Raw genomic sequence first — 16,074 nt, 5'->3', positions numbered from 1 at the left:
TAGACGACACTGCGAACACCTCGTGGTTTATGCAAGATGGTGCCCGGCCACATCGCACGGCCGACGTCTTTAATTTCCTGAATGAATATTTCGAAGATCGTGTGATTGCTTTGGGCTATCCGAAACATACAGGAGGCGGCGTGGATTGGCCTCCCTATTCGCCAGACATGAACCCCTGTGACTTCTTTCTGTGGGGCACTTGAAAGACCAGGTGTACCGCCAGAAACAATTGAACAGCTGAAGCAGTACATCTCATCTGCATGTGAAGCCATTCCGCCAGACACGTTGTCAAAGGTTTCGGGTAATTTCATTCAGAGACTACGCCATATTATTGCTACACATGGTGGATATGTGGAAAATATCGTACTATAGAGTTTCCCAGACCGCAGCGCCATCTGTTGTTGAAAATTGTAACTACTGTAATTTCGAAAATTTGTCTGCCTGAAAATGTACTGTTGTCCCAAGCATATTGCAACAAACGGTGTATTTCTATCGCTGCTCGTTTAGTTTTTATTGCCGTTTCAAATATACCGGTCATTTTTGAAACACCCTGTATACTCGATGTTAACAAATTTCTCTTCTTCAGAAACGCTTTCCTTGCCATTGCCAGTCTACATTTTATGTCCTCTCTACTTCGACCATCATCAGTTATTTTACTCCCTAAATAGCAAAACTCCTTTACTACTTTAAGTGTCTCATTTCCTAATCTAATTCCCTCAGCATCACCCGATTTAATTCGACTACATTCCATTATCCTTGTTTTGCTTTTGTTGATGTTCATCTTATATCCTCCTTTCAAGACACTGTCCATTCCGTTCAACTGCTCTTCCAAGTCCTTTGCTGTCTCTGACAGAATTACAATGTTATCGGCGAACCTCAAAGTGTTTATTTCTTTTCCATGGATTTTAATACCTACTCCAAATTTTTCTTTTGTTTCCTTTACTGCTTGCTCAATATACAGATTGAATAACATCGGGGAGAGGCTACAATCCTGTCTCACTCCCTTCCCAACCACTGCTTCCCTTTCATGCCCGTCGACTCTTTAATTGCCATCTGGTTTCTGTACAACTTGTAAATTGCCGTTCGCTCCCTGTAATTTACCCCTGCCACCTTTAGCTTTCTCTAAGTCTACAAATGCTAGAAACGTAGGTTTACGTTTCCCTAATCTTTCTTCTAAGTCGTAAGGTCAGTATTGCCTCACGTGTTCCAACATTTCTACGGAATCCAAACTGATCTGCCCCGAGGTCGGCTTCTACCAGTTTTTCCATTCGTCTGTAAATAATTCGTGTTAGTATTTTGCAGCTGTGACTTATTAAACTGATAGTTCGGTAATTTTCACAACTGTCAACACCTGCTTTTTTGGGATTGGAATTATTATATTCTTCTTTAAGTCTGAGGGTATTTCGCCTGTCTCGTACATCTTGCTCACCAGATGGTAGAGTTTTGTCAGGACTGGCTCTCCCAATGCCGTCAGTAGTTCTAATGGAATGTTGTCTACTCCTGGGGCCTTGTTTCGACTCAGGTCTTTCAGTGCTCTGTCAAACTCTTCACGCAGTATCGTATCTCCCATTTCATCTTCATCTACATCCTCTTCCATTTCCATAATATTGTCCTCAAGTACAGCGCCCTTGTATAGACCCTCTATATACTCCTTCCACCTTTCTGCTTTCCCCTCTTTGCTTAGAACTGGGTTTCCATCTGAGCTCTTGATATTCATACAAGTGGCTCTCTTTTCTCCAAAGGTCTCTTTAATTTTCCTGTAGGCAGTATCTATCTTACCCCTAGTGAGATAAGCCTCTACATCCTTACATTTGTCCTCTAGCCATGCCTGCTTAGCCATTTTGCACTTCCTGTAGATCTCATTTTTGAGACGTTTGTATTCCCTTTTGCCTGCTTCATTTACTGCATTTGTATATTTTCTCCTTTCATCAATTAAATTCAATATTTCTTCTGTCACCCAAAGATTTCTACTAGCCCTCGTCTTTTTACCTACTTGATCCTCTGCTGCCTTCACTACTTCATCCCTCAAAGCTACCCATTCGTCTTCTACTGTATTTATTTCCCGCATTTCTGTCAATTGTTCCCTTATGCTGTCCCTGAAACTCTGTACAACCTCTGGTTTAGTCAGTTTATCGAGGTCCCATCTCCTTAAATTCCCACCTTTTTGCAATTTCTTCAGTTTTAATCTACAGTTCATGTGGTCAGAGTCCACATCTGCCCCTGGAAATGTCCTACAGTTTAAAACCTGGTTCCTAAATCCCTGTCTTACCATTATATAATCTATCTGATACCTTTTAGTATCTCCAGGATTCTTCCGTGTATACAACCTTCTTTTATGATTATTGAACAAAGTGTTAGCTATGATTAAGTTATGCTCTGTGCAAAATTCTAACAGACGGCTTCCTCTTTCATTTCTTACCCCCAATCCATATTCACCTACTATGTTTCCTTCTCTCCGTTTTCCTACTGTCGAATTCCAGTCACCCATGACTGTTAAATTTTCGTCTCCCTTCACTATCTCCCTTCACTACCTGAATAATTTCTTTTATTTCATCATACATTTCTTCAATTTCTTCGTCATCTGCAGAGCTAGTTGGCATATAAACTTGTACTACTGTAGTAGGCATGGGCTTTGTGTCTATCTTGGCCACAATAATGTGTTCACTATGCTGTTTGTAGTTGCTAACCCGCACTCCTATTTTTTTTATTCATTATTAAACCTACTCCTGCATTACCCCTATTTGATTTTGTATTTATAACCCTGTATTCACCTGACCAGAAGTCTTGTTTCTCCTGCCACCGAACTTCATTAATTCCCACTATATGTAACTTTAACCTATCCATTTCCCTTTTTATATTTTCTAACCTACCTGCCCGATTAAGGGATCTGACATTCCACGCTCCGATCCGTAGAATGCCAGTTTTCTTTCTCCTGATAACGACGTCCTCTTGAGTAGTCCCCGCCCGGAGATCCGAATGGGGGACTATTTTACCTCCGAAATATTTTACCCAAGAGGACGCCATCATCATTTAATCATACAGTAAAGCTGCATGCCCTCGGGAAAAATTACGCCTGTAGTTTCCCCTTGCTTTCAGCCGTTCGCAGTACCAGCACAGCAAGGCCGTTTTGGCTAATGTTACAAGGCCAGATCAGTCAATCATCCAGACTGTTGCCCCTGCAACTACTGAAAAGGCTGCTGCCCCTCTTCAGGAACCACACGTTTGTCTGGCCTCTCAACAGATATCCCTCCGTTGTGGTTGCACCTACCGTACGGCTAGTTGTATCGTTGAGGTACGCAAGCCTCCCCACCAACGGCAAGGTCTATGGTTCATGGGGGGAGGTTTAAATGTTGTCTACACTAAAATCGAAGATTTCAAGCCATCCCACCAATAAGACAACAAGTACCACTTGTGACAAAACAGATTTAAGATACTGGTCCATTCACAGACGTGTTCCCCTAGTTATTTTGAGGAGTGTACACGGTCACAAGCAAATGGTTAATACTTCAGCCTAACAGTAAAAACTAGGTAGGATTAAAGCTTTCTAAGCTGACTGTCAAAAAACGGTGATCCTCCCAGAAGGGAAGACGAAATGAAATGAAAGTTCACAAGCTGAGAGGGTATGGGACGTTACTTCAATTATTACAAAATCGAGTCAAATTTATAAAGAACTTTGTGGTACACACCCATCTACCAGTATGATGTTGCATTCCCTCTGGCCTGGTTGCACGCAGTGATCAAGTTCGAAAATCTGCCATAAAGCTGTTTTATCTTCCCCTGAGACACATTGACCCACTACTGTGGTAAGTGGACCTTGATATCCTGGATAATAGCACTGGGAGAGATTTGACGTCTGAGATGGTTCCATACAGGTTCTATCAGAGACACGTCGGAGACCTAGCTGGCCACGGGAATACCTTTAACATCAGACACACTTCACAGTCATGTGCCGTGTGTGTATGAGCATTATCCTGCTGAAAAATGGCAGCTTGGTGACGTACCGTTGTGCCATCAGAGATCCCTCAATCTCTATACCAGCTGTGACCTGAGGTCACATTCGATAGCTCCCCACACCATGACGCTACGAGTAACACCGCTACGTCTCTCCAAAACGTTGGTATAATGGGAGTTCTTTACAGGTCGAAGTTATACTCGACGACAATGGTCATCCAGAGTAGTGCAGAACAGCAATTCATCGCTGAACAGAAAGCGACGCCATTCGTCAGGAGTCCATACTTCCCAGTGAAAATGGAAATGAGCGTTTGGCGTCATTGACTGGGAGGCCGTAGTGGGGCAGGTCCGGCCACCTTGGTGCAGGTCTTACTACATTCGATGCCACATTGGGCGCCGGATGGGGATGAAATGATGATGAAGACAGCACAACACCCAGTCCCTGAGCGGAGAAAATCCCCGACCCAGCCGGGAATCGAAACGAGGCCCATAGGACGGCAATCCGTCACACTGACCACTCAGCTATCGGGGCGGACCATACTTCCCAGTCATGGCACCGCTCCAGGCGTGGCCGTTTATGTCGTCGCGTGGGACAGCAATTCCCTAGTCCGGGTGCTGCTAGCCTCCATTCAGTGGCGCACAGAATGTTGCAGAGAGTCCGCTAGTTGCTCTCAGATGGCAAGCGGAGATGTGAAGGGCTTACTATGTGCTTAGTGCAGAATATGGCAATCCTCCTTATGGTGGCCAGGCATGGTCGACCGGAACACTGTCGACGAGTATGCTTGCCTTCACGTTTGCATGCAGTCCATCAGCTGACTGTCACATCTGAATGCTCCACGAATCTAGATATTGCACGATTCGACCAGTAGGCCAAAAGGAGACACACAATGAGCTCCAATTCAGACACTGTCAGGGGCTCATAACGCTGTCTCACACAAGTGTGCGGCATCTGCGTGTCCTTCATAGTGCTAAAGCCACATCTGACGCTGCTCGCGCTGCTTATATTCCCAGACCTGGTAACAACACTAAACATGAACAACACTAATGCACCCTGGTGATTACTCTGTCACAGAGCATTCCAAGCCTGATCATTTGGATACCTAGCACTGGTGTTTGGGTGTCACACGTTAACTGACATCTAACCATTTCTCAGGGTGCCTAGGCTATATACATTTTGTACATAAGGAAATATTGCGCAGAGAGTTTCTCATTCAGAAATTGCATTTGAATGTTGGCTGGTTGTGAGCTGAGTGTGTTATGCAATGAGTAAGAAGAAGAAATGTCTAAGAGCACATGTAGGAATTCAACAGTAGCAGATTGCGCCGTATCAACACTGCAGTCTATCATTCTGCGATATTCTTGGGCGCGTTACTTGGGTTTCAATGACTGGCATGCGAATGTGGAATCGATGGGTCCCGGAGGGCTAAATTCAGCCCCATGCAGTAGCTTACCAGCTGCACTGAGGACGTAGAGATATTGTTCACGATCATACAGCCACGTCACAGGACACTACCTACTGTGCAGCAAGACATTACAAGCATCAGCATGGCTTTAGAAACCAGCGCTCGTGCGAAACCCAGCTTGCTCTTTTCTCACATGATATACTGCGAACTATGAATGAAGGGCAATAGGCAGAGTTCCTGTATCCTGATTTCCGAAAAGCATTCGACATGGTACTTCACTGCAGACCGTTAACGAAGGTACGTGCATACGGAATAGGCTCCCAGATACGTGACTGGCTCGAAGACTACTTAAGTAATAGAGCCCAGTACGTTGTTCTCGACGGCTAGTGTGCATCGGAGACAGGGATAACATCAGAAGTGCCCCAGGGAAGTGTGATAGGATCGTCGCTATTTTCTAGATACATAAATCTGCTATAATTTAGTAGTGATTCTTCAAGGAAAGAGGTTCCTACTCAATGGTCTGAAGATGACCACAGTAGTGGTTGAAACCGGTCACCTTGTTAAATAAATTGTGATCAAGACTGTTTTTAATAGTAATTATTTATGACATTGATCACTGTTGTGCCCATAATGTATTCAAAAGTAATACATAAATCTGCGGTTGTTAGCTGATGATGCTGTGATTTATATCAAGGTGTCGAAGGTAAATGACTGTAGGTTGATAAGATGACGTAGACAAAATTTCTAGTTCGTATGATGAATGGCAGCTGGCTCTTAATGTAGAAAAATCTAACTTAATGTGGATGAGTAGGAAAAACAAACCCGTAATGTTCGGGTGCAGTATTAGCAGTGTCCTGTTTGACACAGTCACGTCGTTTAAATATCTGGGCGTAACGTTGCGAAGCTAGATGAAATACACTGAAGAGCCAAAGAAAATGGTACATCTGCCTAATATCGTGTAGGGCTCCCTCGAGCACGCAGAAGTGTCACAACACGACGTGGCATGTACTCGACTAATGACTGAAGTACTGCTGGAGGGAACTAACATCATGAAACCTACAAGGCTGTCCATAAATCCGTAAGAGCGTGAGGGGGTGGTGATTTCTTCTGAACAGCACATTGCAAGACATCCCAGATATGCTCAGTAATGTTCATCTCTTGGGAGTCTGGTGGCCAGCGAAGGTGTTAAAATTCGGAAGAGTGTTTCTGGAGCCACTCTGTAACAACACAAGATCACCACGGAAATCAACTGCTCATGTGTCGCCGAGAAACTGGAACGCTAAAAAATGGTTCAAATGGCTCTGAGCACTATGGGACTCAACTGCTGAGGTCATCAGTGCCCTAGAACTTAGAACTACTTAAACATAACTAACCTAAGGGCAACACACACATCCATGCCCGAGGCAGGATTCGAACCTGCGACCGTAGCGGTCGCGCGGTTCCAGACTGTAGCGCCAGAACCGCTCGGCCACCAGCGGCCGGCAAACTGGAACGCTAACACTCCGGCGTAGAGATGAAGCTGTGTGGAATGAAGCATCCGTATTTGTCATCCAGGTTTTTCTGCCAGAGACAGCAGCTCTGTGCTGTAAAGTCCCCACCCCATATACCTCTAATGACGTACAAATTTAATAATGTATTATTCGTACTGTATAAGCGCAATACACGAAGTTTCTTTATTTGGTATCCTTCCTGGTTTCTGCAGTTTCAAGGGCCAGCAGTGTGCTTTTAGCAACTGCTAGATTTGACGTCTACGGCGCGTACCTCACGGCTTATGTCACGGGATTACAGTGACGAAAGTCTTACGTAAGGGGCTTGACAACCTAACTGAAGTTACGCCAATCACTGCCTTCATTATAGATTGAAAAGGCAAAAGTTTCATCACATTGTGTTGTTGACAGGCAGACGCTGTGGAAACACATTTTGTTGACTCCAGCTGAGGATAGTAATTTCCTCCATTTCTGGAGAGTAGACAGCTATGGCACTAATGTAATGTACCGTTATCGAAGAATGTGCAGTAGTATTTAATTTTTCATTATTTGACTATTTCTTAATTCCTGAACTTTTATATATGTATAAACATAGGTGCTAGGCTGATGACACTGCAAAATACTATTGTATTCAGTTACAAATTTTTTGGGCTGCCAGAAACCCTTAGTAATTAATTCAGCTTTTATTAGCTATTGCGTTCAAAAGGTTCTCTCCTCCGTTTTTCGCAGAAGCATATATTGCACAAAAATGTTTTTGCTGTCAGTCCTCAACAGAATCCAGCAAAATAAAAATAAAAAGATTGTTGCCCTTTCGGCCAGTATCTTGGAGCAGAGGGCATATAATTTAGTTCCTACTGTGAAGTTTCTCACCACAAATTAGTCACCCCTGTGCGAGATCTAAGGGCTCTGCCAATTTAAACACTGGACGACGGTGCTTCGAATTCCGTAGTTCATCTACAGCCTAGTTTTTTAGTAGCACACTTATAACTGAGTTTCACGATGTACGAGGGCTATTTGGAAAAAACGGTCCGGTCGAGCGCGAAATGGGAAACAACACTGAAAATCCGACGAAGATTGGTACAAATGCGTGGGCAGTGTCTGCAGTGTGCCCGTTGATCGCGTCATGTCACTTTTTTCAGTTCTAAGCGCACTTCGGCACATAAAGATGCCTAGATGAACAGTCTCTCCCGGCATATGAGGACCCAGTGAGAGATTTCGCCTGATGTCATGCAGCCCACTTAACATAACTGTCATGTGTTTCCTTCTTGACAATGAAGATGCTCCCGCAGCGTTTTCCATGGGAAGTGATTGATCGCCCACCATACAGCCAGGACTTGGCTTCCTCTGATTTTCATCTGTTTGCTAACATGAACCGCTGGCTATGAAACCAACATTTTGGCACAGACCAAGAGTTGTAGACCAGCGTAGAGAATGAGCGGAAAGTGCAGATGGCTGTCCTCTGCAACGATGGTATTAGAAAGTCGGTACCCTGCGAAAAATGTCGAAGTCGGAGCGGTGCCTATGTAGAGAAGTAACTGAGAGGTGTAGATTCTTCCTCCTAGTGCATACGATTCTTCTAGACACAATATGTCCGCACATAGTCGTTCACCAGCATGTCAAGCTCTACCTCCACCGATGTGCTTCCCATACAAAGACTTCGGCCCGCTCTGCGTATAATCGAGGTACAAACCTCCATGTGCTATTAGCAGGTTCTTTTACGCATTGTCAACGTTAAGGTCTTTATTTCTTTGTCCACATTATTTGCATCAAAGATTCCACAGTTCGAGTTTATCTGTTGGTATGTTTTCGGTTCTTAGAATCATTCTGCCCGTTTGTTCAATCGTTGGGTAGCATACTATTTCGACCTGTGGGTGATTCAGTCTTGTTACTAGTCTTAGTGCTGTTTGAAAAGCTCCTTTCTCTTCCAGTCGACTTAGGCGCAAGTTTCCTTCGATGTCATCGTAGTTTTTTTTGTTTCTTACTTCATGGCTTTGTAACTATATCTGATGTATTTGGAAGTGGCGTTGTACTTGAAAAAATAGAGGCTATGGCCGTCAGGGTCAAGTTCAACGGAGCTTACACAGTGCCGATATCGGTCTGCAGCATACCTAGGAACATAAGCACACGAGATATCAGCTCATTACTCAAAATAGCACCGCGAGTAATCGCCGCTGGTGATCTAAACGCCAAACACCCCGACTGGAATTCACGTGTACGAAACGCCAACGACAAAAAACTATACGAACATGCACTAGATAGAAACTACATCACACTTGCACCAGTTGAACCGACTTATATTCCTTACCAAAGGAATCAGAGGCCAGACATGCTAGACATGGCCCCCATCAAGGGCATAATAGTAACTGTCAACCTTGCGGCTGTAAACCTGCCCTCAAACCACGGAAACACGGAAGAAACACTGCAGAACAACGAACCTCGCAGGATACTGAACTACAAGCGCGCGAATTGGACTCTGTTCAAGGAAACGATTGATAGTCGTATTCCTGAAGCTCACGAGATTACACAAACAGAACAAATCGATGCGGCTGTTGCAGCTCTCACCATTGCTGTCCAAGACGCAATGGCTGACGCCATACCAATGCGACCACCACAACATCACTCAGCGGCGCTGCCTCAGGAGATCCTGAACACTATCTCATTGAGAAACCGTCTCAGGAGACACTGGCAGAGGACCCCGCACCCGATGTATAAACTGCACGGTAACAGGCTCCAGGGAGTCATACGGGAAAGAATACGTACATTTAAGAACACACATTGGGATCAAAAAATCGCTGGGATGGACACCACACGTCCTGGAGTGTGGCAGCTAGCCTGACACCTCTCCGGGGATAAACACTACATCCTAACGCTACAGGGTCCGGACGGCCACGCCTATTCCACGGTGGAGAAGGCAGAGCTCATGGCCACTACACTAGCAGCGTCTTTCACACCGAACCCGGTTCCTTCCGACCCAGCGTTCACACTTGAAACTGACCAGGTGGTTACACAGCTTGTAGCCCAGCCAGCGCGCACCGAAATCAGACGCACAACAGCAAATGAAATCACATGGGCTATTATGCATTCCACCCCTAAGAATGTCCCTGGCCACGATGGCATTCTCAAGCAGTTCACGGACAAAGCCGTAGAATATCTCACCTACATTACGAATGCCATCCTCTAACACCAACACTTCCCTGCCTTCTGGAAGGCGGCCAACGTCCTGATGTTCAGGAAGCCAGGGAAAGACCACTCCCTCCCACAAAACTACCGACCCATCAGCCTGCTGAGCGCACTCAGTGAGGTCGTTGAGAAGGTGATTTTAAAACGACTCACTTGGTTTTGCATTAACAATGAAACCCTGCGCCCGGACCAATTCGGATTCAGGAATCACCACTCGACAACACAACAACTACCGAGAGTCGCAGAGTACGTAACACACGGCTACAACATGAACAAACCAACTGGGTCAGTGTTCCTTGACGACGAGAAAGCTTTCGATCGTCTCTGGCTCAATGGCCGCATCCGCAAACTCACGGACGCTGGGTTCCCGATGGACTCTTATGTCTCGCACACTCATATCTCACCAACAGATGTTTCAACACTGACATTCAGGGCAAACAATCGACACAACATACTATCCAAGCAGGGGTACCCCAAGGTAGCATCCCACGGCCCCTCTTGTTTAATCTCTACATCAATGATATTCCAACGACACAAAACACGACAGTTGCCATCTACGCGGGTGACACAGCCATCCTTGCGCAAGATTGGAAACCGTCAAACATTAATAACAGACTACAGACAGCACTCAGAACTGTCGAGCCTTGGTTGGAGAAGTGGTGTATTAAAGTAAACGTCGATATGGGCGAGGCAGTTCTGTTCACTCGCATGCCGAAATTACTGCGCAAACACCAAAACTGTAAGCCAATAACATTACATACGAGCCCAATACGTTTCCCTGCGAAAGTCAGATACCTGACCAACAGGGCAAACACGAGGCTCAAACAACTCTATCCTATGCTCAACAGGAATAGTACACTGAATAGGAGGGTGTCTAGGACATTATACATGACACTGATTAGACCGCTGACGACATACGCAGCTCCAGTCTGGGGACCGCCTCCAGAACAAGGTATTACGTATCGTAAGCGATGCTCCCGATACACGCGCACAGCGGAACTTCACTGAGAATACCGACTGGAGACTCTACAGGAAGTATTCAAAAAACTCGCCACACGACTGTACAAGAAATCAAGTCACTCGAACAATCCTCAGATCCTACACCTGGGCAACTACGACTACAATCATAGATGGAAACGCGGCCAAAGGCACTCCTTAGGGACTAACCATCTATGATAATTTTGTAACTATGCAAACGACACAATGAGGCGAGTCCCTGCACATTAGCCACTGACTAGCTTGCTAGCTGAGCCTCTGCCATGAGGACTGGCAATCGCAGGGAAACGACACACGACACACAAACAAACTCCCAAAACATATCACACTGCCAGTTCTTTTGAGAACCATCGAACTGACAAACCTTTAACGATATGGCTATGTTACAGGAGCAGCAGCAGCAGCTGGCCCAGGAGACATTGTCGGCCCAGCAGCAGCAGCGCTCACCTCCTCGACAGGACTGATCATTCTATGACAATCTGGCATTGCTTCTATGGTGATACACAACCACTAACGTAACCTTACCTTGCACGATCTGTTGCAGATAGCAAGAAACTGCTACTGCCCTCACTACCCAACCTGACACTGTCGCAGAGGTTTTTTCCCCTTGGCACTTTTTTTCCTCTGCCCTTAAAACCGCTCTTCTTTCAAGCTTGATTCCGTCAAGCTTTTTCGACCACCCAGACGTACGGTTCCAAATACTAACAATACAGATGACAGTAGACCTTTTGAGTTGGTCACCATGTTTGTGCGAGCGTGGAGGGGCTCCCACCATTGAAAAAAAAATGGCTTTTATCTCTTGATGTTTGCGATTTTGTGTGATGTGGTGTCTCGTCAGTTGAAGATTGGTGTCATTTTTCAGTATGAAATTTGTGTGTGTTCATGTTGTTTCTAGTATCCATATTGTGGTGGTTAATCCACCACAAATAGCCAATTGCTGTTGAGTGGGAGCGCCAGGCCACATAGGCAACATTCACTGTTTATAACAACACTTTTATTTACTTCTCTTTGGCCAAATAAAATTTTATCTTTAAAATTCAAAATCCTTACAAGCACGGGCAACCGCACTATTCAAACAACAACATTAATCTTTAACCAAGCATTAAGTTACTTGCAAGTTAATTAAATTCTGTACACAGTAAAGCTCCCAAAAGGAGACTACAATAATGAGATAAGGTTTAACCAATAATGGATATCACAAATTACTTTTTAACACAAAAGAAAATACCAACAGATACACCCCTTCGTGACACATTTTCAAAACAGGTGACGTCACACAGGCACGGGCAAATTCAAGTAGCAGAAGGGGGGCCCACTGGACCCAGACCAGAGGCGGCTAGACCCAGAACCCACAGCAAGCGGGCGAGCTGGACAGGGTGTCGCATACAGTACACTATAACACACTGGAAAAAAACATCTTAGAGCCCGTGCCATTGTACAATTTCATCAGAGAAAAGAGGGGGGGGGGGGGGAGAAAACGGCAAACATTAATTCCTCAAAGGTAAAATAACTACGATGTATAAAATAACTAAAATAACAGCCTATTTCACGAACATTGAAATAAAATTGTCAAGGGTGAATCAATAACTAATGCCCTTGACGTAAACTTATAGGACGAGGGTGAATAGCGTAATACCAAGTCAGCATAGAAATTTAAACTACACTGGTAAGTTAACATATGCTCACTGAAACTGAGGAGCTCGTTTAAATTACCCCGTAACAGGATACTGATAAACTTAAACAGTCAAGTAAGGCTACCATTTCACAGTTTACGAGTGAACAAATAATGCAATTGGATAACACAGCGCGTACAGATTCAGTGTTAAGCCTGTGCTGTGAAACAACTATAGAAACGTCCACACGGCTCACTGTACCAGGAAAAATATTACAGTTTCACCATACTGGCTTATGCCGTCCGTTACTCCGAACAGCAATAGTACCAATTAGTACACCTCGCTTACTCAGACTGTATGACATCACAAAATACAGATAAACCTTTAACCAAACACAATAACACGTGTTTACTTAAACAGCACTAAATAGAGGGGACCATTTGGTTGGCAAGCCAACAGTTTCTCATCATGGTGCAAATACTTGGGAAGCAAGGATCAGTATAATATGTGCACCAAAAACATGACAAGCAATTCTCACCAAATCTTTTATAAAATCCTTTACAGATCCAAATCAGAGCCGCACGACTCGATTCGGGTAATGTGACCGAGTCCAGTTCCCACACTACAGGCCAGGTTCGGTCTTGCAATCGTGTCAAACACGCCACAACCTCTGCGTCGTGCCCCGGCCTGCTCAACCACGCTCGCCTCCGATCTCCCGCGCCGCGCGGCTCTCCGGCTGTCCCCTTTCTAGACCCCACGCCCCATCGCGGCCAAAAGCTACTTCAAACGGTCGAGCCCAAAGATCACACCATGCCGACCCGATCGATCAATCGATACGAGCCGGCACGGCTCACATATGGTGTGTATTGACTTTTTGTGTTTGCTTTTTTTTCACATTGATAATAGCTTCTAGCATCTGAGTTGTCTTTTCGTGCGTAATGCCACCGTGGATGAGACGTACAGTTTGTTTTAGTGGTTTACATTTTGATGTGTCATATTCATGTTTTTCTGTAGTTGTTATTTGATTGTACGGTCTCCTGTCCTCTTGTGGGGAAAGAACTAATATACGTTTGTGTTATTTTGGAGTGTCCGGATGCACTGGTGTTTCGTCTGTGACATGATCCTGTCCTGGATGCGCTTGACCGTGTCTCGGATGTCTATCTCCATTTTAAAGTACTTCTGTTGGTTGTAGTTTATTGTTTTTAAGTCTTCTTCATTGAGGGCTTCCTCTTCCGGTTCTTCTAGCACTAAAAAGGGTCGCTGTTTGGAGTGTTACCCATTGGAAAAGTTCGTGTTTGATGTTCCTCAGCATACTCCGTTTTTTCTAGTTGTCTTTTGCAGAGTTTTTGTAAGTAGGGTATGCAGCACACCTGATTAGCAGACCCCGCTAAGTCCTAGTAAAGTTAGCTTTGAAAAGCGTGCCGCAGGGCATAGCGTGAAGCAGTCGCCCTCCGTTTTCTGGCGGTGGCGCCGTTTTCGCAATTGAAGGCTTCTGTGTCTCACTCTAGCGGGAAAGGGGAAAAGTGGGCTGTTCGCGTGGGTTTAAGAAGTGGCTGTATGGGCTCTCGTGGAGAGTTGCCAGTCGGGGCATCAAGAAGCGGCTTCTCTGCCGGTGCTTGTCGGACAGCAAGCAGACCGCGACATCAGCGTAAGCGACGCGAGCAGCGGCTCCGTGGTATGGGGCGTTAACTGCTCGTCGTGAAAGGAATCTTCCTGAGCGTCGGTCTGGGAGCGGTCTAATTTGCAGTTCGGCCGTATGCTGTCGACCGGCGAGGAGGTTCTGAAAATCGGCGCGCCTTCCAGCGTCCGTTGAAACGGCTGACAGCGGGCGGCTCGGCAGAGCATTTGGAGGTGCTGCGTTGGTTCAGTGCTGGGAGTCGTAACGCACCAGAAGTTGAGTATTGATTGTTAACAGATATTATGAAGTTTAACTGAATTCAATTTACTTATTCTTGTTAATTATACCAGACATATTTTGGGGGGTTTCCCGCCATTCATTCGCGTCCGCCCACCCGCGGGAAGGTGGTAATGTTAAAAAGGGTGGTCCGTTTGTCCCCTTTTGAGGACGAAAGCGGGGGGAGGGGGGGGGGGTTCAGAGTAAATCTGTGGTTCGGATTGCTTCTTTCCCCCTCCCAGTTTACCTACGGGTTATTCGACTGTTAGCCTCTGTCATGTCTGTGAAAGCCTAAGGCACCAGTGGCTGTACTGTTCAAAATGCAAGGCACTAAGACCTGATCCATTCTCTCGCCTGCCATTACTAGTATTACTAGACTCACGTGTAAAAAGTATTCTAAGAAAGAAGAGAAATTCCTTTTGCCTCGTGGTAAGAACTAGTCAATTGCATAACGAATTCCTTCTCATCTGGAAGCTGTAACTTACGTAATTTTGTGTTTATGTATATTTGGCTATAATCAAGCAATGCTGTTAATGTACGCCGTAGTGGACTTTTTATATTGTTTCTAGTCAGCAAAAACTGTTGTCTGTTTTTTGTTTTTCAATTCAATACCTTTTAAGGCTTTTACCCAACGTGCTTACGTGTTTTATCCAGGTAGTTGGTTATTACTGTGTTTTCTTGCGATGCAAAAGTTTGCCATTTCATTACGGGTAGAAATTATTGCCTTGAAAGGAGAATGTTGTAAAAGTTCGCAAGTTCAACCTTGCGAGTGTGTGTGTTTACCGTAAGTTAGCTGGCAGAAATTTGCAAATTTGTTTTTATATATTTTGGAAATGTTAATGTTATTAACTGTGAGTGTCCCCCCCCCTCCCCCGTGTGCATGACTCATGCGTTTTGGTTTTTCTATTTTGAGAACTTTTGTAAACAGGATTGTCTTCATATGTTGCAGAAAAGTTAGATTCTGCGCCATTTAATGAGCCTGAGTGAGGCTGTTGTGGGCGGCCGTAGCTACGGCTGTTGTAATCAAATGGGAAATTTGTCTGCCCAAAAGTGAAATCATATATATTCAAATTATATTCATTTATTAATGGAGTGAAATTGTTCTGTAATTTAGCTGAGCTTGAAATATTATACAACGTCGCGTTGTATACGTTAAATTGCTTGCCTGTACTTGCCTTTTACTGGCGTGAAATTTTTTATAATAATTTAAAAGTCGTTTCCTATCGTAAATTTTGACTTATTCGTTAAATTATTGTTGGTTTTTTTAAAAATATCGTAAAGTCTTGCACCAGATTTGAATAAAGAGTTTTACTGAAAGTTGGGTGTAATCTCACTAGTTATTCCTTGGCACCTACTTCCACTTTACATTTTGTGTATTAATTGTGATTAATAATCTTTGGTGAACAAGTAGTAATTTTAAGGTTCAGCGTCAGTTGCCGCTATCTGGTATAATAGTTTCCCCATCAGGATTCCAACCGGCTACCACTGCACAGGGCGTGCGATAGTGACCGCAGCTGCGGAGGCGTATTCCTGTGAGCTACGAGAAACGC

Source organism: Schistocerca nitens, chromosome 5 (assembly GCF_023898315.1).
Source record: "Schistocerca nitens isolate TAMUIC-IGC-003100 chromosome 5, iqSchNite1.1, whole genome shotgun sequence".
NCBI classification, from domain to species: Eukaryota; Metazoa; Arthropoda; class Insecta; order Orthoptera; family Acrididae; genus Schistocerca; species Schistocerca nitens.
The sequence above is the reverse complement of the archived record's forward strand: the minus strand, read 5'-3'. Positions refer to the sequence as shown.